The sequence below is a fragment of the Mus caroli genome, unplaced genomic scaffold (assembly GCF_978045245.1).
Source record: "Mus caroli unplaced genomic scaffold, Mus_caroli_1 scaffold_16, whole genome shotgun sequence".
Lineage (NCBI taxonomy): Eukaryota > Metazoa > Chordata > Mammalia > Rodentia > Muridae > Mus > Mus caroli.
The window spans coordinates 9,178,131-9,203,460 of NW_028227271.1; the positions used below are offsets into that span (position 1 = coordinate 9,178,131).

The 25,330-nt window shown below is 40.5% G+C and overlaps 1 protein-coding gene and 1 non-coding gene across 5 annotated transcripts in view; one reads left to right on the forward strand and one right to left on the reverse strand.

Annotated features, from left to right (window-relative positions):
* The window catches only part of Tmem117 (transmembrane protein 117), a 496,189-nt gene that overhangs the window by 99,927 nt on the left and 370,932 nt on the right, over window positions 1–25,330 (reverse strand). The window lies entirely within an intron of this gene.
* Window positions 18,935–19,066, forward strand: LOC115029482 (small nucleolar RNA SNORA17). The gene has a single exon (XR_003835056.1). It is a non-coding gene; the product is annotated as a small nucleolar RNA SNORA17 (small nucleolar RNA).

Genomic DNA, 25,330 nt, shown 5'->3' on the forward strand with positions numbered 1-25,330 from the left:
CTGATATTTAATTTTTAATAGTACAAAAGGAATAAAAATGGCAATCATTAAATATGCATGCCTACAGCTCAAAGAAAGGGCCCTAAAAATAAGTCTCAAGAGGACCCAGAAGAAGAGAAAGAAAGGGAAACAAAGCACATTAATGACTTATCCCACCGTTTCCAAAGCCATGCTAAATGTGACATACACAGATGCATGTGTCAATCACCAACAGTCAAACATGAGAGATAATGCCTATACGCACATGCGCATGGGATGCACAGGGCCCCTTTCTCCCACCACTGCTTACAAAATGGGCGTTACCACACTGATAACTGTATCTCAACCATTGCCAGTCTTTAAAAGAAAAATAAATGAATAAAGGTTAATTTAAAAAAATACTTTTATATGAACCTGCCGTGGTAGAAATGTGAACAGCACTGCATGTCTGCTGCCACTATATGTGGTTTATAGAATGCAGGGTGTGGGGTTCACCGCTTTACATAAATAACTTATACCACCCATACCACACCCTGCTATCATCATCTCCAATTTACCATTACAAAACTGAATCTTGAATCATAGAGCATTTAAATAAGCTAACGCACACTAACCACAACGAAAAGCCTTTGGAGGTCATATAGAATAAGAGAAGTCACCCAAGAAGGCCCCATCCCAGGCTGAGCCAGGATTCTGTCATAAGCTGTCCAGGGCACGGTCTCTCAGTGGGAGCATTTGTTTACCGCTTTCCTGTATTACATTTGTAGCCAGAAGCCATCTGCTTTTCTTTTTCATTGTGAGTACAGTACTGTGAAATCATTCCAAAGCTTAACTTTGAACAGTAAAACACAAAAGCCTGACAGGTTCTGATAGGAAACAGTTAAAAGCTAAGTCTTGTGGCCTTAAACATCAAACCCTGTGGAGGCAAGCCATCAGAGCAACATCCTTGGGTTCTTGTTTAATCAATGGTTGAGATCAAAGATATTTACTGTGAACCGCCGGCTTTAGGGAGCTTCCGTTTCCCTCTTTAAGGAGTATGCAATTAAGCAATTATCTGGATTATTCTCCATCCAGACTGCACCCAGTGCCAGCATGACATACTGGCTCATCAATGCTATCCTCTCTGGTTTCTGGCATCCATTCAAACGGAAAGACCTCATACATAATTATCAGCTTGAGTGGTTAGTTTTATCACTTTCACAACTTCAAATTTAGTTTCTGTCCTTTCCGCCAAGTTAACAGTAGCAGTGTTTTGTTTCTTTTACATTGTTTTACTTTGTAAAATAAAATACAATTGTATTGATTCCCCTGTCAGTTTCCTCCCTCGACTTCCCATGAACCTACCTGTTGTCCCCTCCAAAACCCATAGCTTCTTTTTCTTTGACTGTAACCTGCTGCTCATTCCTTATTATGTTACTTGTATAGATAGGATCTCAGGGCTGACCAGTTGCTACTGGATAACCAATGAGGTAGCTTTACCCTGGGGGAGACAATGTATCCCTCTCGGAGCATTTCCCAGTTGCCTCTAGTTCTTCCTCCAGGGCTGGAGACCCACCACATTCCTTTCCGTGGTAGAATGTTGTTGGTGTCGTCCTTGTTTAGGTCTTGAGTAGGCGGCCATCTTGTTGAGATTTTATTGGATGAAGCTCCCCTATAACATCTAGGAGACACAATTTTACAGCAGTTGTCCTGGTCCTTCAGCTTTTACACTCTTTTGGTCCCATCTCCTGAGATGTTTCCTAGGTCTTAGGGACAGGGTTGTATTGTGGTTGTATCCGTTGGGGTTGGTACCATGCAATCGCTTGCATTCCTTGATGAAGGAGGAGAGCCACACTTATCTCCAGGTATAAAGAGAAATACTTATAATACACATAGGATTTATGCTGCCTTAGTGAAGTGGTGGTTATGGGTTTTTCTCCAACATCCACAACCTCATTAGCCCCAAGTAGTTGGCTAGGTCCCAATACCAGCATCATGATTTCCCTCTTGTTGACGAGACCTTAAGTCTAATTATGCTTGCTGCTACTGCATGCTTAGGGTTATCATGGCATGCTGGTTATCATAGTGATTTGGGATTATTGGTTGCGTCCCTCCATTGGGAGTTTGTGGGGTACCGTACCTTCTGTTACCATAAATGCTAGTCCTCAAAAAGGAGGCTTTTAGGTCAGATCCAACTCTGATCCTCCCAATCCTGTGTCTGCATGGTGGCTTCAGCAATAGCGACTAACTTTCCGTCTCTGGGAGGCGACCAAGAGCATCTGCAAACTCCTGTAATGTGGGAGTCTCCCAAACTCCCCTGATCAACAACTCAAAAGGGACTTCTCATGTCTGCTGTTGGTTTTCTGTCACTCTATGACTCTTGGGCAGACCATTGTCAGCCCTACTGAGAAAATTTCATTTAAACTATATGTGTGTGTGTATGCTTATATACGATATGTATGTATCATATATAAATTTTAGGTAAGTAAATAATAGATTCCTGATAGTTTTTTTTCAGATACCCTTTCTGTTATTTTATGAGTTGGAATGCAGGACCAAGAAGGTTTGAAGGGGCTTTCCTAGTCCAGTGGTCCCCATTCTAGTGTAGGGGGACCATAGTATAGATTTTTAAAGAAAGGTCAATTCACTTGTGCTTGTGGGGGCATTCAAGAAGATGATTCCAGGAGGCTATGGCATTTGTTTGTGTCTCATAATCTGCTAGAGGCAAGAAATAAGAGTTTGTATCTAGGGGCTGGAGAGATGGCTGAGCAGTTAAGAGTGCTCATTTCCTTTGTAGGGGACCTAGGCTTTAGTACTTATATGGCTGCCTACAACAATTTGTAACTCAGTGTATGTAACATACATACTTGTAATTTGTAACTGAGTGTATGTAACATACATACACTCTGGCACAACAGTATGTGTATGTACATTCATTCATTCTCATTCTCTCTCTCTCTCTCTCTCTCTCTCTCTCTCTCCCCCCCCCTGTGCGCGCGCACACATGCGCACCACACACACACACACACACAAAACTAAGAATAAATAAATATTAAAAAAATAACAAGAACATAATTCGGATCTATGGACACTAGGACTTTTCAAGTCAAAATTGTTTCCTCATCAGCAAGACATCTTCAGAAAGTCTCATTAATTTAATACAACTAAATCTCCATGACAAGAAATATATTCATCTTGTAGCTTAGTCAAATGTCTATTATGTATGGTGTTTAGATACTATAATACACATAAATAATTCCATATTATCACGAAAAGATGGTGTTCTAAAATGTAACAAAATTTTAATGGTCCAAGTGTGCTGGTACCACTTGCTTTCCCCCCAATAAGCACCTTAAGGTAGAGTTATCAAGCAGCCACACAGCTGGAAATCAAGCAGATGTCAAGCGACAGAATTGAGTGTTGAGTTTGCACAATTCACAAAGGGCTAATTTTTATGCAGTTTTATTTTGATTGCACAAATAACAGGCATGTACAAGGTCACCTCAATAATATAAGTCGTAATAAAAAAATTGCCAACATTTGACCTAGCAATGTCAGGTGACCTAATATAATAAGTATACTTTAGTGTTTAACCACTATTAATATTCCAAATATGTAATATTTTAGTTTACACAGGAGTATTATGTTGCTTTCTAGTTATGTTGTATAACTCATATTCCCCTAAAAGACTTAAACCCAAATACTTCATTCTGAATGTTGGAATTCAACACAAATAATTCAGATTATATGTCATATCATTGAGAAACAAACTGTATACCCTATTTAAAGGAAAGGTTTAACTACCATCTCAATGAAGAATATATAGAGAGACATAGTTTCACATTTCAATGTGCTAATGCATAAAAAATGATATAGCAAAAGAATTGAAAAGCAATTAATACTATAAAGTCTATGTTTTTATCAAAAATTAAAATAAATCAAGACAGCCTACACAGCACAACTTTCCTTCATTTTTTTTTACTGTGCAACCAAGAGACAGATCAAACCTACAGCTCCCCTCTGAGCATGAAGTGCCCATCACAGATGGCCATGGGAGAATGCCAACTCTTTTCATTTGTTTTAATTATCAGTGTTGCCACTGCAGCTCCTTAAGAAAACCAATCGCCATTTGCTTGATCAAAGCATTCCCTTCTGAGTCAGGTGAGCTGGCTCACTGCTACAGTCCAGCTGATGGAGTCAGGGCCTCCCTTCAGAAAGAGCAACATCTGGGATCTTGCTTTGGAGACCAGGAGCACCCTGGGAGAACAGAGATAAACGCTTGCCGAGTGACCTCGTGAAAGAGTGCAGCTGCTCCATATGGCTTTCATTAAGTAAAGCTACTGCTGGTTATTGGCCACTCCGAACACATTCATTAAGATGAGATCCCTGAGAAGGGGGATGCAGTCAAGTCATCCTGTTTGTGGCTCTGTTGGGACCCAGAGCCTGTTCGGGAAATTATTAGATTCTAATGTTGTCTATTAAAGTATACACTGATGTATTATTTATCTTTATATCTCTCTATCACTGCATCAAGAAGTACCTGAGCCCGGGCAGGAGCTCAGAAGGCACTGAACAAATTGAAACAAAATAACACAGAAACACTTGTTTCCCAAAAGGCAGAAGTTACCTCACAGCGAATTGTGATGGATGTGAACGGTGCCCTGGCATCCCCATCTACATAAACAATGCTGACGGAAGTCTCTCAGAACCCACCATTAAAACCTGCACATTGGCCATTCAGCAAAAGAAGCAACGATCACAATAACCTAGCCATATTCCTTTGATTGGCTTGACGTCCTCTGATTATGCCTGGGCAGTGTTAGCTGTTTAATCAGAGACATCTGAAAGTCGCTCATGCCAATGTTCGGATGATTCCACTGAGTGGTATTGGCCAGACAGAACCATTACCTCCTTTATAGCCCATATTTTAAGTATAAAATATAAACTATTTAACAGACTGATTAGTAACCATCCACGTGTTGCTAGTACTGAAGGCGTATACTCAGGGATTTAAGCTGGGTAGGAAATGATTGCCCTTTATTCTTCAGCAGATGAGATACAACCCTAAACCATGGTGCTATCCCCAGGGTTTACAGAGAAGAGAATGAAGCCTGTGCAATGTAACATTAACTTAGATGGGTCTAGGGATCTGACTCCGCACGGGGAGTAGGTTCACCAAACATGCACAAAGCCCAGAGTTTAGTCTACAGTCATCTATCAACCAAGCATGTTTGCGTATGCCTGTCATGCCACACGTCAGAAGGTAGGAGAGTGAGGAGCAGGAGTTCATGGTCATCCTCAAGTATAAAGCAAGTTCAAAGCCACTCTGTGCTTCATGGGATACTGGTGCTTCAGAAAAGCAAGCAGGTTAGAGGCGGCCAGTGAGCACGTTCATCCTGTGTGACCGGCAGTCAACTTTCCAGGCCCGCATCTCTTACTGCTGAGTGACCTATGCTGTGCACAGTAAATGATCCATCAAGTCAACAGAGAGAACAGTGAAACATTTGTACCCCCAGATATAAAATATCATAAGTTCAGAAATAGAAGCCAGGTGACACATAGAGCTATAGTTATTAATGACGGACAATGCCAAAAAAGACTTCAGTATTGTTTAATTAAAATAAAACGACATCGCTAGTACTCTAGACATAGTTTTCACTTTTAAAAACGGGGACTGGGAAGTTTACACTAAGCACAGTAAACTAAATTTTTTGTTAACTTGGCTTTAAAAGGGAAAACCAAAAGACAAAGTCAGGGTGCTGTTAAGTGGAGACAACAGAAGAAAGACCACCCCTCATTTGCTTAAAGATTGGATAACTTTCTATATAGGGTTAAAGAGGAATTTCTCCTAATACTTTGTGGTTGTATAAAACTAAGGTGTGTGTGATTGAGTCAAAACCAATGACTGCAGTGGGTTTTCAATTTCATCTCAAACATCTCTTCAAGAAGAAATATTTGTGACAGATTTTCTACCAAAAAAGTGATTTTCGTAGTTTCTCTTTAGTACCCCTAGCATACAAAAACTTTCTTATGACCATAGGCATATGATGTAATGACTAGGAAGGGACTACAAATAGTAAATTTCTTTTCTTATAAAAGACTAAGCCGGGCATGGTGGCACACGCCTTTAATCTCAGTACTCGGGAGGCAGAAGCAGGTGGATTTATGAGTTCGAGGCCAGCCAGTCTACAAAGTGAGTTACAGGACAGCCAGGGCTATACAGAGAAACCCTGTCTCAGAAAAAAACAAAAAAACAAAACAAACAAACAAACAAAAACACTAAATATACAACAGGAGCCTGCAGAGCTCATCAGGGATCGAATGCTACAGGTTCATGCTCCTGACCCCCCAGACCATCCCATGGCTGCTGCTGTACAGAGGAAACACTGAAAATTCAAAATACAACTTCTACAGACTGTTTCCCACCTTGACTCTATGATCTGATGTAGAATAATCAGAACTTGAGCCATCAGAGGTCAGAGACTATCTATGCTGTAGAAAGCAGGGGTAGAATCTGAAACATTATCAGGTGGCTCCAAACCCCACAAACAAAACAGAGGTTTTATGGCATAAAGACCAAGGATGGAGTAATCTTGAATAGGTCTTTCTTAAACATAAGACTGCTTCAAAAATGGCGAATTTGCTATCTTACTTGCTGTTCTACTGCTATGAAAGAACACCATGACCAAGGCAACGCTTACAAAAGAAAGCATTTAATTAGCGGCTTGTTTCCAGTTTTAGACGGTTAGTACATTATCATTATGATAGAAGGCAGATGGGCATGACCCTGGAGTAGCAGCTGAGAGCTTTACATAGTGATCCACAGATAGCAGGCAGAGGAAAAGACAGGCAGGGGAAGAGACAGCAGAGGAAGAGACGACAGACTTTTGAAACCTTAAAGCCTACCCCCACATACCTCTTCCAGCAGGGGCACATGTACTCTAAGAAGGCCATCCCTCCTAAACATTCTTAAACAAAACTGGGTCTAAGCATACAAATACAGGCGACATTCTCGCTCAAACCATCACGTTTGGACAAAAATCAGGTTGTGTGTGCTTGTGCGTGTGTGCATGTGCGTGTGTGCATGTGCGTGTGCGCATGTGTGCGTGTGTGTGTGTGTGTGTGTGTGTGTGTGTGTGTAGGCATAATTTGGGATATTGTTCTCAGGATCTGTACTGATAAGAGGCAGGAGAATATTTGTATAATAAACTATAAAACAATCAGGCTGTAGCTGGCTTAAGCAGTGCTTCTCAGCCTTGCTAATGCTGCCGTCCTTTAATGCAGTTCCGCAAGTTGTCCTGACCCCACCACAAAATTATTTTTGTTGCTACTTTATAGCTATAATTTGCTACTGTTATGAATCACAATGTAAATTTCTGTGTTTTCTGATGGTTTGGGGTTATCCCTATGAAAGAGTCATTCAGTTCTCAAAGGGTTTGCAACCACCAGGTTGAGAACCACTGGGCTAAAGAGTGGAATTTTACTGATGTTTACCCAAATATTGGAGGCAAAGAACTTTATACTTCTACTTTTCATTGTATTCCTGAATTTAAAATGAATGTTCCAAGTCCTCCCACTTTAAAGGAATGGATTTCTCAGAAAAAAAAAAAATAGAACTTGATTGTAATGTGATCGTTACCTTATGAAGGGGAGATGATTGGCAAGCTCAGATCAGCACCAAAACCTACCTGCACTTTCTAACATAATTAGAAAAGGGCTCAACGTAATTAGTAAGATGTAGCTGTTATGCGCCTGACTGTAATAAGAAATAACAGAAGGTCTCAAGGAGGTGCTAGAATTATGCTGTTCCCAGAAGAGGAAACTTTATGAAATAAAAGATGATATCAGATAGGAAGAGGAAATCAATAGGAATTACAGTGTTATATTGTAAATACACAGGTCTACCTAGATTCAAAAGCCAGGAGTATTGACTACATAGAAGAGCAGAACCAAGTTGGGTATTTATGAGTGAGAATGTATAGAAGATGGCTTTAAAAGTTGCCAAACAAGGTTTATCTGATGCCGTGGAGAATAATTCCTGATAATTGCTGTAGAAGTGGTAAAATCCCACTCAAAAATAATTGCTTTTCATGAAGAATTCACTCCAGGAGTCAAGAGAGAATTCAGACTGAGAAAGGATAGAAAACAAAATACTGTAACCATACACAAGTGAGATGCCTGCCTGTGGATTCTAATGATGCAAAGAACAAATTCGTCTTGAAAAGAAGGTAGGTGTAACTTAATGCTCAACCTAGACATCACAGCACAGAGCATTGAAGAAGGCTAACATTGTGAAGGGATTCAGTAGAACAGTAGCTCCAGAAACAGACATCGCCTGCAAAGGGTTTCTCAGTCCTTCACACAGGGACAGAGCTCCGTTAACTGTCATGTTTTTCCCCTATACACTTCCTTCTTGAATCTGAGTAAAACCTATGAGCTAAGATAATTTTCCTTTGATTGTGTCATATATAGCAAAGAATTTCTGTATATTAATTAAGATCATTAATACCTTAATCTTGTATTAGCCAAAAGGGGGATAACATGAGTTCGCCTCACCCAATCACATAAGCCCTTTAAAAGGACAGTTTATCCATCTGTAGCTGCAGACACAACTAAACACGGGGGGGGGGGACTTTCTATCTCTGCTGCAGAAAGGAAGAGATGGAGACCTACCTATGAGAACACCTCTGAACCCACAGAAGGACTTACAGACAGGCTGCAAGAAATCACGGGCCTCAGCTTAAAACCTAAGTTACTGGAATCTACTTCACCAAAATTAGTTTTGTAAGGGTCATGGTTTGAATATGCTCAGCCCAGGTAGTGGCACTATTTGGAGGTGTAGCCTTCTTGGAGTAGGTGTGTCACTGTGGGTGTGGGCTTTAAGACCTTCATCCTAGCTGCCTGGAAGTCAGTCTTCCACTAGTAGCCTTCAGGTGAAGATGTAGAACTCTCAGCTCTGCCTGCACTGTGCCTGCCTGGATGCTGCCATGCTCCCACCTTGATGATAATGGGCTGAACCTCTGAACCTGTAAGCCAGCTTCAATTAAATGTTGTCCTTGCAAGACTTGCTTTGGTCATGGTGTCTGTTCACAGGAATAAAACCCTAACTGAGACAGTAAGAAACCTAAATTTTCTGCCAAAGATACATGCAATCTGTATTGTAAATCTGGCCTGAACAGATTTTTTAAAAAATGAAGTTTCTTGTAATTTGTTAATAATACAACTCCAGATATTTAGGATTGCTGAGATCCTAAAGTGATTGCTTATTCAAAGTATTTCTAAGACCAAAAATAGAAAAGTCATGTTTAGCTCTTATATTTAGGATAATTAAAATCACCTAAAAAGAATGGCCCATCTGTGTTAAAACCTAAGCCCAGGATTTTGTGGAATATTTAGTCACAGGAAATTCTGATTAAAATAGAAAACAAGAATTAGCTCTGACCAAAAAAAAACCTACTTTTTTCCAAATATATAATGAATTGTACGGAAGGAGTCGTTACCTATGTCTTAAATTTTAACAAGAAAGGCTATTGGCTTCCAGTGCTTCCAGACATGTTAAATTACTACCTAAAATTGATATGCAATCCCTTCTATTTACTCCATCCACCAGAGCCTCAGATTATCATCCAGAATCAAATTCTTGAGAAAAACTGTTCATATGTTGAGAGAGCAAACTCTGTGAAAATAAAGAATCCAGGTGCTAGCTGTGACTGGTGTCAATAATTTTGAAACCAAATTGATGTTAATTTTAGTTTAGTTTTCAATAAAATGATATATTAATTTTATGTCATGTAATGGTTGCTGTAGGTATACATTGTAGAATATATAAGGAGAGATACATATCACATGCAGGTCTCCTGACATACTATGTTGAAGAGACTATGCTTAAAACACGGTCTTCGAATAGTCTAGATCTTGCAGTTAGCAGCAGGAACTGGCTTATGAGATGTCCTCTGGCAGCCAGCACAGGGAGGACTCTTCCTAAATTGTTTGGCTGTCAGAAATCAAGATGGACGAGTACTGACAGAGAGTGATAGAGAGAGTGACAGAGTGGGCGGTAGTCGGTTCCGACACTTTGCCACTAAGTGACATGTCCAGAGTATATAGAGAATAAAAGTCCCAGTTAGGTTCTGTCCTCCTTGGTGTTCTTAGGCTTTTACGTGTGACCCTAAAAGCGACACCACACTTCTACCTCTTATGAGTCATTTCTCAGCATCAGCTGTGACTGGACCTTCGTGAGGCCAGTGATGATTTGTGAGCTCCTAAATGCATACGCTTGTTGGGGGATCCATACCATTTGAACCTGTTCTACCAACACTCTTTCTGTACTACTGATTCTTAGTAAAAATTCGAGCCCAGTGAGTTAAAATGAAATAGCTCAAATAAGTATTCTGTGGTACATTTACATCCCAATTTCTATGATATAAAGCTAAAATTAAAAATCCTTTTACCTCATGGCGGCCCACTGGGTCGGCATTAATGAAGATCGGAGAAGGGAAGTTAATTTCTAATCGGATGAAAACCCAAGTAAGGTCAGGAGTGAGATGAAGATTTTGATGTATGTTGGGGAGATTAGATTTGGGCATATAGGAAAGAAAGAGGACCAAGCAAACCTAGGCACTGACACATGGACCCAGAAAGGCAGCCTTTATCCCGGCCATGGAAGCATAAAGAGAGTGTGGCGCTGTGTACTCTGTGCCTCTCCGTGAATCTGGGAGAGCCGCTGATGAGCCTAGCCCATGTCCATCTGATCCTCCCCTGAGCTGAGCCAAGCCCGGTTCTGAACCCATCTGACCCGCCCCCTGCCTACATTGTTTTCGAACTCGAAAAGATTTAACGCCATCACCGTAATTGGATTGCCCGGCATATCTGATTCTTCAGTGAGCTGAATTAAAAGGTACAACATAAATTTAAAAATCATTAAAAGATTTACAGATGTTCCACAGAATCGATAGACAAAACGGAAAGCAATTACAACTCCAGGGCCAGAACGCACAATTAACTGGAACGGTATAAAAATGATATCACTGGGAGACGGTTGAAGGATGGAGAGAGACAAAGACTTGGAGGGTCATGAGGCCACTGCTAAAAGAGATTAAACTTAACCCCAAAGAGAGACTGGAGGCCCCACGGATTGGGAAGGTCTGGTAGAGCATGTGTGTGTGTGTGTGTGTGTGTGTGTGTGTGTGTGTGTGTGTGTGTGTGTAGAGTGGGAAATCCTCTTGGAGATGGGGAAGTGGGGAGGGGGAGTGAGATGAGAACCAGTCAGAGGGCAGACTGGGAGGGGGATAATGACTGGACTGTAAAAAAAATAATTAAAGAAATATAAAATTTATTAAACATATAAAGTTGAGAAAAGTTATACAATAATAAAAGTAAATAAATAAATAAATAGGAATCATGGTGTATAGTCTCAAGGAACATTAAGAATAGCATAGAAAGTAAGTCTATATCTTTAAGAATTTCATGAGCAACTACTGACTAATGTTGAGAACAGCTACAGATTGAATTACCCAAGGATTGTAAAAGTGACAAGAGCCCGGTACTGGGAGAGATCTGAGTGGTTGTTCCACACAGTAGCATTGGAGAAGAGGAATTTGCATTTAAATTTATGCTTTTTGATCATACTTTGGTTTTCTTCCTACTCCAGATACATGCGTTTTCGTAAAGGAGGAAACTACAACCGCACCGCAAAGACTTCCTAGCTTAAATGTCAGACAGTCTACCAAGGACAAAACCTGACTATGCCTCTATACTTCCTTACAATCAATGCTAATCTGTAAACTGGAATAAGCTGTTATTTCATTTGACAAAGATGACATTGTGAAGAAAGAAAAATGATGCTTCAATATCAATACAAGATCTTCCCCATACTTACTGTGCTTCAAGGAATTTTGGTGTTGAATCCAATCAAGTGTCAAAACATGAATACAGGGAGAAGAGAGTGAAAACAGGCCCGTTCCTTCAATCTCCACCCTGTTCCTAAAGGCTCACCTTGTCATTTCACACACACACACACACACACACACACACACACACACACACACACACACACATCCCTGCTTTAGTCCTTTCTGAGACGTCTCTACAGAGAGAGTCCTATCAATTTGAACTAATGAGAAAACCTGGCAGCTGTACATACTGATGAGGCATGGTGCACTCTGAACTGAGTGATGGATTTTTAAATTGTGAAGACAACTTGGGAAAACTGACCAGTATAATGTGGGAAAATGGAAGATGCACACCTGCTAGGAGCTCCTTCCAGGTAGAATCCACATAGAAATTCCTATGTGTGTGTGTACACAGGAATATTCCCAGCCTCTACCACCCCAGCAGTGTAAACATCTAGAAACAATGATATAATGTGTAATGTGTGTGTGTGTGTGTGTGTGTGTAGTGTGTAGTATTAATTTAAAGAGACACAGAAATAAAAACAAATAACCCACAGGTACATCAACAATGTCCATGCATCTGAAAAATAAAATTTTGAATGAATAAAGCAAGAAATAAAATTATATATATGCATAAAATCCAGTAATCTATGCTATTGCACTAGCTAGTTTTTTTGTTTGTTTGTTTGTTTTGTTTTGTTTTTGGCAACTTGATGCAAGCTACAGAGATTTGGGAAGAGGGAACATCAGTTGAGAAAATGCCTCCACTAGATTGGCCTATAAGGAACCTTGAGGTGCATTTTCTTAATTAGTGATCGATGTGAGAAGTCCCAGACCATTATGGACGGTGCCACCCTAGGCTGCTGTCTCTGGATGCCATAAGAAAGCAGGCTGAGCAAGCCAGTAAGCAAGGCGCCTCTACAGCCTCTTCTTCAGCTCCTGCCTCCACATTTCTGCCCTGCTTGAGCCCCTGACCTGATGAGCCTCAGTGATGGATGTAACCTAAGTGTTGCGACATGAAATATATTCCCTTCTCTCCACGTTGCTTTTGGTCCTTACATTTTATCACAGGAATAGAAATCCTAACTAAGATAACTGTGTTTTATGTGTGTGTGTGTGTGTGTGTGTGTGTGTGTGTGTGGTCAAATTCTAAAGAATGCCAAGTAAATCATTATTACAAAGGACAAATACATTTATTAAAGGAGAAAAAAATTAATTTAAGTTAAACTTTTTTAAAAAAAATGTAATTATACTGAAGAAAAGTGGCAGACATGTGAATATCTATAATTGTGTGTTTCCTGACATGAGTTTGGAATCCGTGATACATGAGTCTGGAGTACTTAATAGCTATTATTTAAATGTCTTTGTCTGTTCCTGTCCATATGTCTGCCTGTCTGTCTTTCTTCCCATACATTATATAGACAATTAAAATTATACATATATATGTATAAAATCCATACTTTTAATGGTCTTTTTCTATACATTACGTGTAATTGATTTTTCCATGTATATATCTCTCAGAATTATGAAAATATTCAGCTTCCTTGACATAAGATGTCTGGACAGGGAATAATCTGTATCCTCTGGGACCTGATTGATAAATAAATCCAAAGATAAAGGTAATGTTTATGGAAACCAAGAAAGCATCAGATGAAACTTAACTTGTCTTAATAAAGCTCCCTGATGGTATCAAACAGAAGGCTAATTTGTTGGAAGTTTTTGGTTATAAGTTATTTGTTACTAAGCTAGGTCAATGACAATTTTCTGCGGGTATGTGTGCGTTCTGATCACTGTTACCCCAACCGTCTTTTCTGCTCTTCCACCTTTATAAACCCCCACAAATGCCTTCTTCCCCTCAGCTCTTCTGGATCTATTTTGTGTGAGTTTAAATTTTAAAATGATAAAAAAAAAGAATGCTCCAATTGATTGATAGTAGAAAGAATTAATACTCTCACTTAGGTGTTAATGTATCAAGATATAGAAAAGACCTTCAGGAAGAAAATGATAAAACTATGCTAATAAAAACAAGACAGCTAAATAAATGGAAAACTTGCCAGGCTTGGACAGGAAAGTTCAATATTGCTAAGATGTGAGTTCTGACACAATTATCCATGGCTCCACACTCCATCAACATCCCCACAAATTGCCTTGTAAATATAAACCGATTCTAAAATCTTATAGGTTGTATAGATGGGGGTTTGCCACCATGCTCCGTGACAGAGGTCTGCTTACTGATGCCCTTCCATCGTGACCAAGTGACCTTTGGTTAAAGAATAGCAGAAATTCTGTTGAAGAAACGAAACTCAGAGACTGCCAGATTCCAGGAGAAAATGAACTCAGGTTCTGCATTTCACACCTCAGAGATTAGTACAAAATAAATCTTAACCATATGGTGTGAAAATATAGGTGATCTGAAGATGGCAAAGAATGAAAATATAGGTGATCGTGGTCTGGAAAGGTGAGGTAAAAGAAGCAAGGTAGAATCCATACAGGATGCATAGCTTCATTAACACTTCTCTTTAGGAAAAAAACAATTAATAATAATTAATTATTATTATTCCAGTGCTTGGAAGTAATCCAAGCATTGGTTCTTAAGTTATAATTTTAATTGTTAACGTCTATGGAAATCACTTTTAATAAGCTTAAAAAATGTATTAAAGCAACAAAAAGGGAATTTAGCTTGTACATTACAAAAAGATAACCTATTAGACAAAAAGAAGAGAGTAATGGGAAAATATAGCTGAATCTACTGTGTAATAAAGATGATGATGATGGTGATGATGATGATGGTGGTAGTGGTGATGGTGATGATGATACATCTTCTGACCAAGAAAAGCCCTGAACACACTGGTTTCACTTGTGATTTTTTTCCATCTTTTAGAAAGGAAATGACATCAGATATCAGTAAACTATCTAAAATATTTTACAAAATATAAAAAGGGGAGAAAATTATTCCATGATGCTGGTCTTACCAAAACCAAAGACTGATAAACACAGAATCTGCACAGAAAACTTCAGAGAGCATACCTTGTAATTTAAAAAAAAAAAAAAAAACAAAAAAACAAAACAGAATGAAAACTCATATAATAGTGGAGTAGCTCACTGTTCAATTGTAGAAAACAATGAGACGAGGTCATAGTATCAAGATTTCTGTTCCAATTAAAATTATCATTGTCTTTGTAATCATAGTCTTTGCAATCTGATCAATCAATGACATAGTTCAACAATTAATTTTTTTATGAAACAGAAACAAAAGAAAACTCATATAGTCAAGCTCTATGGGATACATGTCCAGAAGGAAGCCCTCAGCAGGTCATAGAGAGGCGCTCGGCTAGGTCCCCTGCAGTCTGTGCCACTGATGGACAAATGGATACATGTATAATGGATGACGATACTATGTAACACTTAACAACTTAGGAAGGAAAGTATCTCTTGTAACCTGTACTTTCTGTTCAAAAGCAACTGGTGGCAGGTGGGAGCAAAGCTTTGAAGGAGATGGTGGGTGTGTGGCAAGGCTGTCAGGGTTGGCTTCTTTCAGGTGTGCACTGGCCTCCCGACTATCAGCCCTGTTCATTAAATATGGTCAGCAAATGTGCACCAAGTACACCCTCCTAAAGTTCTTTTGAGAGTGGAGCAGAGCCTAATGTAGTGGTACTCAACTGTAATCCCAGCATTGGGGAGGCCGGGGCAGGAGGATTCCAGGTGGGAGGGAACTGGACCCACAGAGGAAGTCTGAGGCCACCATAGACAATATATTTATTGAGAACCTGTCTCAAAATAAAGGCCAGTCAATTGAATTTGTATACCTTGGCAGTGAACAATCTGAAGATGCAATTAAGAAAGATGTCATGGTTGCTTCAAAGAGAACAAAACATTTAGTAATAAGTTTAACAAAAGTTACAAGACCTTAAAGCTTAAAATAATTAAATTTTAAAAAGACCTTAAATAAACAAAAAGATATTCCATGTTGATAGATTAAAAGAATTAATGGTTAAGGTAGAAATATTTCCAAAATTGATACATTTACTTAGTATATAGTCTTTATTCAAATGATAGCTGCCTTATTAGAAGAAACTGACAAGTGCTTCTCAAAATTAATGTGGAAATTGAAGGGATACTAGGCATAAGGGTAGATATATAAATATATATGCATTTATGTATATATACATTTATGCATACATACATTTATGCATACATAAATAAATATATAGGTATGTATACCTATGTATTTATATACAGATCTATATCATATATACATATATATCTATACAGCAAATCCATATAAAATATGTGCATTTATATTATATATATGCCACATATACACGCATATATATGGATTTGGTAAATGGATTTGAAAAACTAGAAACCAACCAACCTGTTGTTGGCCCACTGACTTCTGGGAAAGAGCCAACATCACTTAATGGGGAAAGAACAATGTTTTCATGAATCAAGTTAGTACAATTTTAAAAGACAACCAAAGCAATGGAATCACAAATGACCTCATAGTGTGTGTGTGTGTGTGTGTGTGTGTGTGTGTGTATGTGCGTGTGTAGTGATTAATTCAAAATTAATCAAAGATCTAAACAAAAAGGCTGATATTTTAAAACTCTTAGAAGAAATGCTCAGAAAAGAACCCGCCACCTTGAATTCAGCAGCTACTTCTTAGAAGCGATATACAGAGAGTGAAAATATAGATATATTGGATTGCATCTAAATTAAAATTTTGTGCTTCAAAAGATACCCTTATGTGTCTGTGCTTCAAAGTACAGCTAGGGAAAATGAGATTAGAACTTACAAGGTGGGAGAAAACATTTGCCAATCTTTGTCAAATGAGAGTTTCAGTATGCAGAAAACAGAAAGAATTCTTATAAGTCAAAAGAGAGAGAGAGAGAGAGAGAGAGAGAGAGAGAGAGAGAGAGAGAGAGAGAGAGAGAGAGAGAAAGAAGCAATTCAATTTTAAATTGGGTTTTTGTTAAATCCAATTTTAAAATGGGGAAGAATTTTAATGTCACAGCAAGTGGTGTTTGCAAATAGCCAGCAGGTAAGTGGAAAGGTGTGTGGTGGTATTAGTCATAAATGAAATGTAAATCAAAACCATCAGGGGAGGGAACATCCCAGTCAGGAGGAATCTTACATAAAAGCCTCCAGACAGGGATTACTGTGGGATGTGAAGGAAGTAAAAGTTTCACATTGCTGGCAGGGATGTCAAAGGAATGCCACTGCCACTAGCAACAAAGATTAAAAAAAAAATGTACCTTCACCCAAACCCCTTTCCTAGGTTAGATGGGTTCCTGGGTTAAGTAGAACTTTATGGGGTCAGCCAGAAAGAAACACAGAAGGGGCAAACACTCAGTATCTTGAGTCTCTCTCATCTCCTCTAGAATGTGCAGAACAAGCTGATACGGAGTGGGAAACCAGCCTCCAGAGCACCCATTCTGGACTCAAAACACAGCATGCTCGGTTCTACCGTAGGATCTTAGAAACTATCTGGAACAGCTTGATGCAGCTCTGAGCTCTCTCAGTCCCTCTGAAGGTGACAGCCAGCTGTAGGCAAAGGGAGTTCTCTGTTCCATGCTGATTTTCTGGTCCACATTTTACAGTGTCATTAAAGGAGACTTTAACCACGGTCCCTCAGTACTCTGTACTGCAATGTTTGGCGAAGAGGGAGGCTTCTATAATGTTGTGTTCTCATTCTCTGTACATCTTTCCTTCTCAGCTCAGCAACACATGCAAGCACAAAAAATATGGTTTATACCTAGTATACATCAACAGAGTAAAAAGCTTTAAGTGATTCATTATAATTTAAAGGTTTTATTAATTTAGTGTGTTTACAATTACAAATATAATATATGCCATGGTGTGTGTCCACACATGTGTGGCTGTATGTGTGTGTATGTATGTGTGTGTATTATGTGTATATATGCATGTATGTGTATGTATATATGTTTGTGAGTGTGCATGTGTGTGTGTGTGTTCATGTGTGAAGAAGGTCAGAGGACAACTTGTGTGGGACCCTGTGATAATTTGTATATGTTCGGCCCAGTGAGTAGCACTATTAGAAGGTATGGCCCTGTTTGAGTAGGTGTGGCCTTGTTAGAGTAAGTGTGTCAGTATGGGCGTGGGCTTTAAGACCCTCATCCTAGCTGCCTGGAAGTCAGTAGTCTGCTAACATCTTTCAGATGAAGATGTAGAACTCTCAGCTCAGCCTGCACCATGCCTGCCTGGATGCTGTCATGCTCCCAACTTGATGATAATGGACTGAAGCTCTGAACCTGTAAGCCAGCCCCAATTAAATGTTGTCCTTTATAAGAGTTGCCTTGGTCATGGTGTCTGCTCACAGTAGTAAAACCCTAAGACAGAGCCCATCCATACTTTCATTCCATGTGGTCCTGAGGATTGAACTCAGGTCTTCAGACTTGTTAGCAATTGCTTTACGTGGTAACCCATTTCACTATCCCTCTGCTGATTAAACACACAAAAACAGCAATCTAATTCTATTGTTTACTTGCTATTGTTGTGAATATTTTGGGGGTTCCTTTTTTTTTCTTTTTCTTTTATTTATTTTCATTGTTGTTGTTGTTGTTTTGATTTTGTCAGCTTATGTCCTAAAAAGAACTAAGCCAACCAAACCTGTGCTCACTTTAACTCTTTTTAAAGATCTTGAACACTTTGCCTAATTGTAAGAAATGTATATGGTGCTGTTAGTGTATGTATTGTTTATATGTGCTTTTATTCTTATATTGTTTGCTGGATATCGAATTGCTTTGTAAGTGTTCGTGTAAGTTATCATTGGTAAGTCAAGTCCAACTTCTTTTCAGTTAGTAGTAGAACAAAAAGGTTTAAGGGGAAAAAATAAAAGCTTCAACTCCAACAGCCTTATTAGTTAAGCTTGGTTACTGTGTCAATATGCCAACTAAAGACACACAGTAGGAGACAAACAAGGAGATAGTTAAGGATGTGCTCACATTGAAGAGACTAAAAGAGCTGTTTCGGGATCCTAGATCTTTCATTTGGGAGTATTCACAGAGTAAAAATAATTAGGGCAGGGCATATAACCAGGCTATTGGGTCAAGATGTTGAATCATACTGGCCACTAGAGGCGCTGCAGGTGTGGCTGCTGTGCCACACCTGCCTCATGAGGTGGGAGAGAGAAAAAGGCTATACCCATGCTCCACGTTCTGACCTGTGAACATCTACGTGATTAGTAGCCTGATACTTCCTGGAAAAAGCAAGCCTGAGATGACAACCAATCCAGCACCAGGAGGTCCAAACGGAGAGCTAACCTGAGATGCCCACCAGGCTGGCACTGTGCAGGTCTGGATGGGCTCCCAAGGAGGGGGGCTAGGAGGAGACAAGATAAGTCCCACCTGGGGTTGCATGGCTCTGGCAGCGTGACACATGACTCCGCATGGGGGTCAAAGGGTGAGCCTGGGCAAGAAAGGAGCCCAAGAGGACTGCAACTCTTGCATCTTGGGGCCGGGACAGGGAGCTAGCCAGACATGACCACCATTCCCGCGCTTTGCAGAGGAAGTGAGTGTTGGAGAAACGGAAGAGAAAGAGAAACAGAATGATGTGGGCACAGTAGGGAGAGGCAGAACTGGAGACTCAAGGGTGGTGAGGAACAGCCTGATATGAGTAGCTGGGGATGCTACCTGGGACCACAGTGGAGTCCTGGCCTGTGGTGCCACCAGGGGCCTTGGCTGGGCACAGGGCAGTGCAGCAGCGTTTGTTACCACCAAAAGCCAGGTGGATGTCTTCAGTCTGGGCTGCAGCCTAGGGACATGTTGACTTCTGAGGGCTGTGCACAACTGGCCTCAGCCTTTAATTGGGCATTGTGGGAGAGCTGGCCCTGGAGGCATGAAAGCAGGAGAGCTGACCCTGCCCTTCACCACTTCCAGCACTCTAAAGAGTGGACCCTGCAGCTCATCTGGGCAGCACAGTAGAGCTGCCCCAGCTAGTGGAGGTACAGGTAAGCTGGCCCAGAGGGTATGATGCTGGAAACCTGGCCCTGCCACTCATCTGCTGGGAGGTGACATGGGAGAGGGAGAAATGGCCCCCTCTTTCCCCTTGCTCTCTACAGAAGGCAGGAGACCAGGCTCTGAGGTCATCAGAGTGTAAGGGCAGGCTCTGCCCTCAACTACTACAGAGAGTAGGGCCCTGCTTCTCATCTACTGCAGTACTTGGGGAAGCAGGCCCTGTATCTCCCATATGTAACATAGAGCTGGCCCTGGATATGGGGGTTGCAAGAGAGCTGGCCTGAGAGTGTGAGCTTGAGAGAGCCAGCTTTGCCTCTCTTCGGCTGTACAGCAGTGGGCCTTCTTCCCTTCCTGCATCCTTACCACCTATGGCAAGCTGGAATCATGAGAGTGGGATAACAGGCCCTGTCCATCACTGGTTACAACATGTGGGATAGTAGGCTCTGCATCTTACCTGGGCAACAAGGTAGTGCTGGCTCTAGATGTGGAGGGTGTGGGTGAGCTGGCCCCTAGGTTATAACAGGAGAAGAGCTGGCCCTGCCCCTCACCTGGTACAGCACTGGGAGAGTAAGCCCTGAACCTTCTTCCCTGGCAGCATAGTAGAGCTGGCTCTGATGATACCATGAGCATAGGAGACCTGACTCTGTCCCTTGCTAGCTCCGTTCCTTGTGGCATTGAATGGACCAGCCATATCAGGAAAGGAGAGCTTGCCCCAGTGCTGAGGGTGTGTAAGAACTGGCAGGCTGACCAGCTCAGATACCTCTCAGGCCCAGATTTAGGGCTTTAGTTGCTCCACCCATCATCTACCCTATTGACGAACTGCTGGAGGGCATGAAGGGACAAGTCCTACAGATCCAAAACTACAGGATCTCCATGACACAGGGCAACCACCGGATATCCAAGAGGAGACCCAGTGAGTATATTAATAGCATACCTGAAGCCAGAGGCCCTAATCCAACCAGATCAACAATTCACTGCAATAAACATTTGCCAGCAAAGAAGGGTGGACAAAGGGGAATGCTGTGGGACACGCTGTGACACACTACAGTTCTACAAGATCTTTTTTCTCTGTTGTGGGGGAGGTTACAAGGATGGGTGGAGGGCAGGTATGGAAGGAGAGGGAGATGAGTGGGCTTGTGGTATATGACATGAAATTCACAAAGAGCCAATGAAAAGTTCTTCACAAAGATTGAATCGTTGCAAAGTATTCCATCCTGACTCTATGAGATCATCCAAAAGAACCGCACTGCAGTTGGTTTTGGATATTTGCTATATTTTGGATGCAAGGCTCATTTCAAAGATTACAAAGATCTCTCTAAGATCTTACCTTACCCTATAATTAGTAAGCATGCAGTTAGATCAATAGGTAAAAAAAATGCCAAAAAATTTACCCTGCTTTGGTTGCCTAATGAACCCAATTGAAAGCAAATGCTTGTTAACAAAAGCATTCTAACACCTAATTATCCATTTACAACAACTACAAAAATGTTTCATTAAGTATTGATCTTCTCTTAGGAAAGTTAAGAAAAGTATTTCATTACAAAAATAAAGCTAGATTGGGTTTTTAAAATCTTTTCACTAAATAAGAAATTGAAACCAGGAATTAGACCGAAGCAAAAGTCAGATGTATTCACATAAGATCTGAGGCCTTAGCAGAGACGAATCCATCAATCCGTAACCTGCCCACCCCCATGCTTGCCTTAGCATGTTTGAAAAAAAAAGTCTTGATGTATTACTTTCTTCATCTGTCACTATAAAAACTTCATAAAACTGTTACCACACTGGAACATAGAATCTAGGGGTAATATAATTCTTTACTTGTGGTCTGTGATAATATTTGGCTTCAGAGTAAGCAGACTTGCTTCCTTTGAGGTAAAAAAGCCATTTCATGTGTTCACCTGCCTCTTGAGGTCTATTTCCAGCTATTTAGTTTCCAAAGAAATAAAAACGTATAGCCACAGATAAACGTTTGCATGAATGTTCATAGGAGCAATATTTGTTAGGTTTAAAAACAGAAATGATTCGGAAAAGAGGCTAAGCCTGTAGGGCAAGATGGTGGCATGTGCAGCACTGTGTTCCCTCTCGACTGCTGGCTCCTGCCCAAGTCTCAGGCAGTCCTGAAACAAGTTCAAAGTTCTTTTTCCAGGAGCCACCCAATGCCAAACCTGACTGGCTGAAAGTTGGGCTGATCTTGGGCACGGATTTCTGTGAATTTATCTCCTCAAAATACCCAAAGCATCCAAACTGATTTGGAGTATAAGAGACGAAACAGATTGGAATAAACAATGGCTATATTACTGTAGTCTTCATGTCATGATAGTGGTCTTCCCATCCTTTGAGTTGTGGATTGGGGAGGAGAGTTATATGTGAATATGTATCCAGTTAGGTCAATGTATGCATTTTACATCATTAAGAACATAAAAGTAATTAAGTTCTTCAAAAAAATAGGAACAACTCGAATATCAATCAACTAATGAAAGAAGGATTATAATACAATGTTTATTGTGAATACAAAAGGGTTGTTGAAAACTGTTCCCTACGGGGAAAATTTGAAGGCATCTGCTAAGTAAAAGGAAGCTAACCACGAAAAACCATGCAGTGTGTCTTATCACTAATGTAGCGTATATAGAATTGGCAAAGACACACAGAAAACACAGACTAGTGATGGCTGTCAGACCCTGTTGTGAATGGATATATTTCCTGAGCACTCTCTAGGATGATGATAATGTCTTAGAAAGTAGTAGAGACTGGGGTTTCCTGGTGTTAGAGATGTACTAAATGCTGACTAAGTACCATGTGCTTAAAAATAGTTCATTGTATGTTATAACAATTTCCCCTCAATGGGAGAATAAAGTTTTGGGGAAAACATCCCCACTTTCTGAATTTATTCATTGTCTCTATCTCCACTACACACACTGAATCTAAGCTACTCTTTCCTGTCCCTTACCTGGGTCACTGACACTCATACAAATGGAATAAGTGCTTAGATTTCTCCCCCCTATAACAAACACTCTATGAAGCAGCCAAAAGGACCTTTCAACTCAAAACAGGCCACCCTCCTTGTTTCCTTACTTGAAACAGAGCCCACTCTGCCTCAGCTCTACAGGACAAGATGGTAAGCCTTCTTTATGGTATACCTCTTGTTCCCTGCCCTCTGCCCTGCCCTTGATGATACTGAGCTGCACCCTGCTGAAGTGGAAGTTTCTGGATATGTCAGGCGATACAGACAAGTGGTGCTTTGCTAAGGCAAGACCCATAGGAAGACATGTGACTTTTGGAGAGAGTATAAATAGGACTCAATGGACAGTGCTGGGGAGCTTACATAGCTAGCGTTGCGATGCCTCTTTGGTCTTGCATCTCTGTTGATCTTCACTTACTTGAAAGAGGCCTAGCTGTTTCTGCTGGATCGCACCACCACTGCTGGCTGTGGATTCATGTCTGGTATCCTGACACTACTGAACTAGATTGCTGGTATCCTGACAACGGAGACTGGAATTGTCCCCAAAGAGCTACATCTAAACAGGTCCACATCTCCTTGTCCTATTTACTGTCTTTTCTCGCCTACCTTTGGACAGTGGGCTACAAGGGGGCCGAAGCATTTGAGAACCCTTATTAAAAGTAGGTTTTAAAGAAAATCTGAGCCTACACCCTACTGTGGGGACTTTGGGTTACCTGTCCCCCATCATTTCTGAGCTGTCTTGCTGTAGTACAGTGCTCAGTTTACACCTCAGTAATGAGGTCTCTAAACTTCCTTGTAAAAGAAAACCCATAAACACTCTTTCTCGGGACACCCCACAGCACATCTTGACAAGCTGTATTTACACGCCGATCCCCATCCCACCTCCCATCCCTAGAAGGCAGGTTTTATAGTTTCTAATCCCAGTTCTGTCACTTCCAAAATAACATATTTTATCTATACATAATTTGTAGGGTTGTGTGGTTTAAAAATAGCATTTATTGAAAAATGCTCAAAATCTTCAGTGCAAGCTAACAGGCTGTCGGTCACATTTGCTAGGTACCATTACTAATTATTTTAGATCCTTTTGATGTAATCTGGCAAATTGTCATAGTATTGTTATTTGTTTTCTGTCAGTTTGGTGGCATATGTGTCATGTATTTTGTGCTTAAGGGCAGCTATGTCCATCTGATTCATAAACCATCTAAATAGCAAAGGCTTACTGTATTGCCTACCTACCTTCTCAGTGTGTGATCAGCTACTGTTGCCTTCCTTACGTTCTCCCTTCAGTTCCTTGCCAAGGACATCCTCCTATGAGGGATCTGCAAGCAGCCTTTCCCATAGAGTCACCCTTACACACCAGCAAAGGAACATCACAGGGCAGTCTGCATAGCTTCCTAACATTTAAGCAAGACTGTCTCCATAGGCTTTATTTTTAAACATGACTACAAACCTTCAAGAAAATGTGAAGTAGAAATTTCTGGTTTCTTTGGAGACTCAGGTGTGTCATGTGATATTTGTCTTGTGAGAGGATGTTTGGCTGAAGTGGGCACACGAGAGGGCATGGGATGTTTTGCTGGAGCATACACTTGAGAGGGTGCATGATGTTTGGAAAGAGTATCAATGGAACCCCATAAACAGTGAGAGGATGCCTTGCTCTGCAACTGGAAAGCTCCATTGGTCTTTGCTGATCTTCAGTTGTTGTGATTTCATAGAGAGAAATGTAACAAAGAGCTTCTCGTGGTATCCTGGCTGCTTCTTGTAGCTTCCACTGGCTCATGCCAATTTGTCAGAGCTTCAAGGTTCCTTCTGGATCAAGCCACTGCTACTTACTCATGCTTGGTGTTTGCTATTAGACTGGACTAGTGATATCCTGACAAAGAAGACTGGAATCACTCCAAAGAACTACTTCTAAATGGGTCCACAACCCCATTGTCCTATAAACATATTTCTCCCTTACCTTTGCTTGATGGGCTAGAATGGAGGTTGAAGTGTTAAAGAGCCCTAAATAAAGTAGGCTTTGAAAACTCTAAGCCTACACAAATGCTCTACCAAATGGATCCAATTATTTAAAAATATCATAGAGATTTTTATGTTACACTAAAACCTTTGGGTCTCATAAAGGCCTCAACTTCAGATTTTGAGTGTTTACATATTATTTCATACTCTGCCTCCAGTGGGATATAGAAAGATTAGTGGTTGAGACAGACCCAGGTCTGAACAGTCTCTTGCTTTTTCTCTATGGAATTTAGTTAAGATGTTTAACAGATGGCTGCTTCTCTGGCTGCCGAGACCAATCATGGTGTTTCTCATCTGCAGAATCAGGAAGGGGTGAGGTGGGTTGGAAGATCATTAAAAACAAAACCAAGAATCCCTCTCCATGAAAAGATGCCCATCTCTTTCCCTTTCACCTTCATGTTGTCTGAAGTGCAAATTGTCAAGGCTAATCATGATCACTAAGAATAGCTGAAAAACTACACTCCAAGTAGACATTTTTGCTCACTATACTGAGTAGTAAATTCTAAACCCATTGTTTCCCATTATTTTAC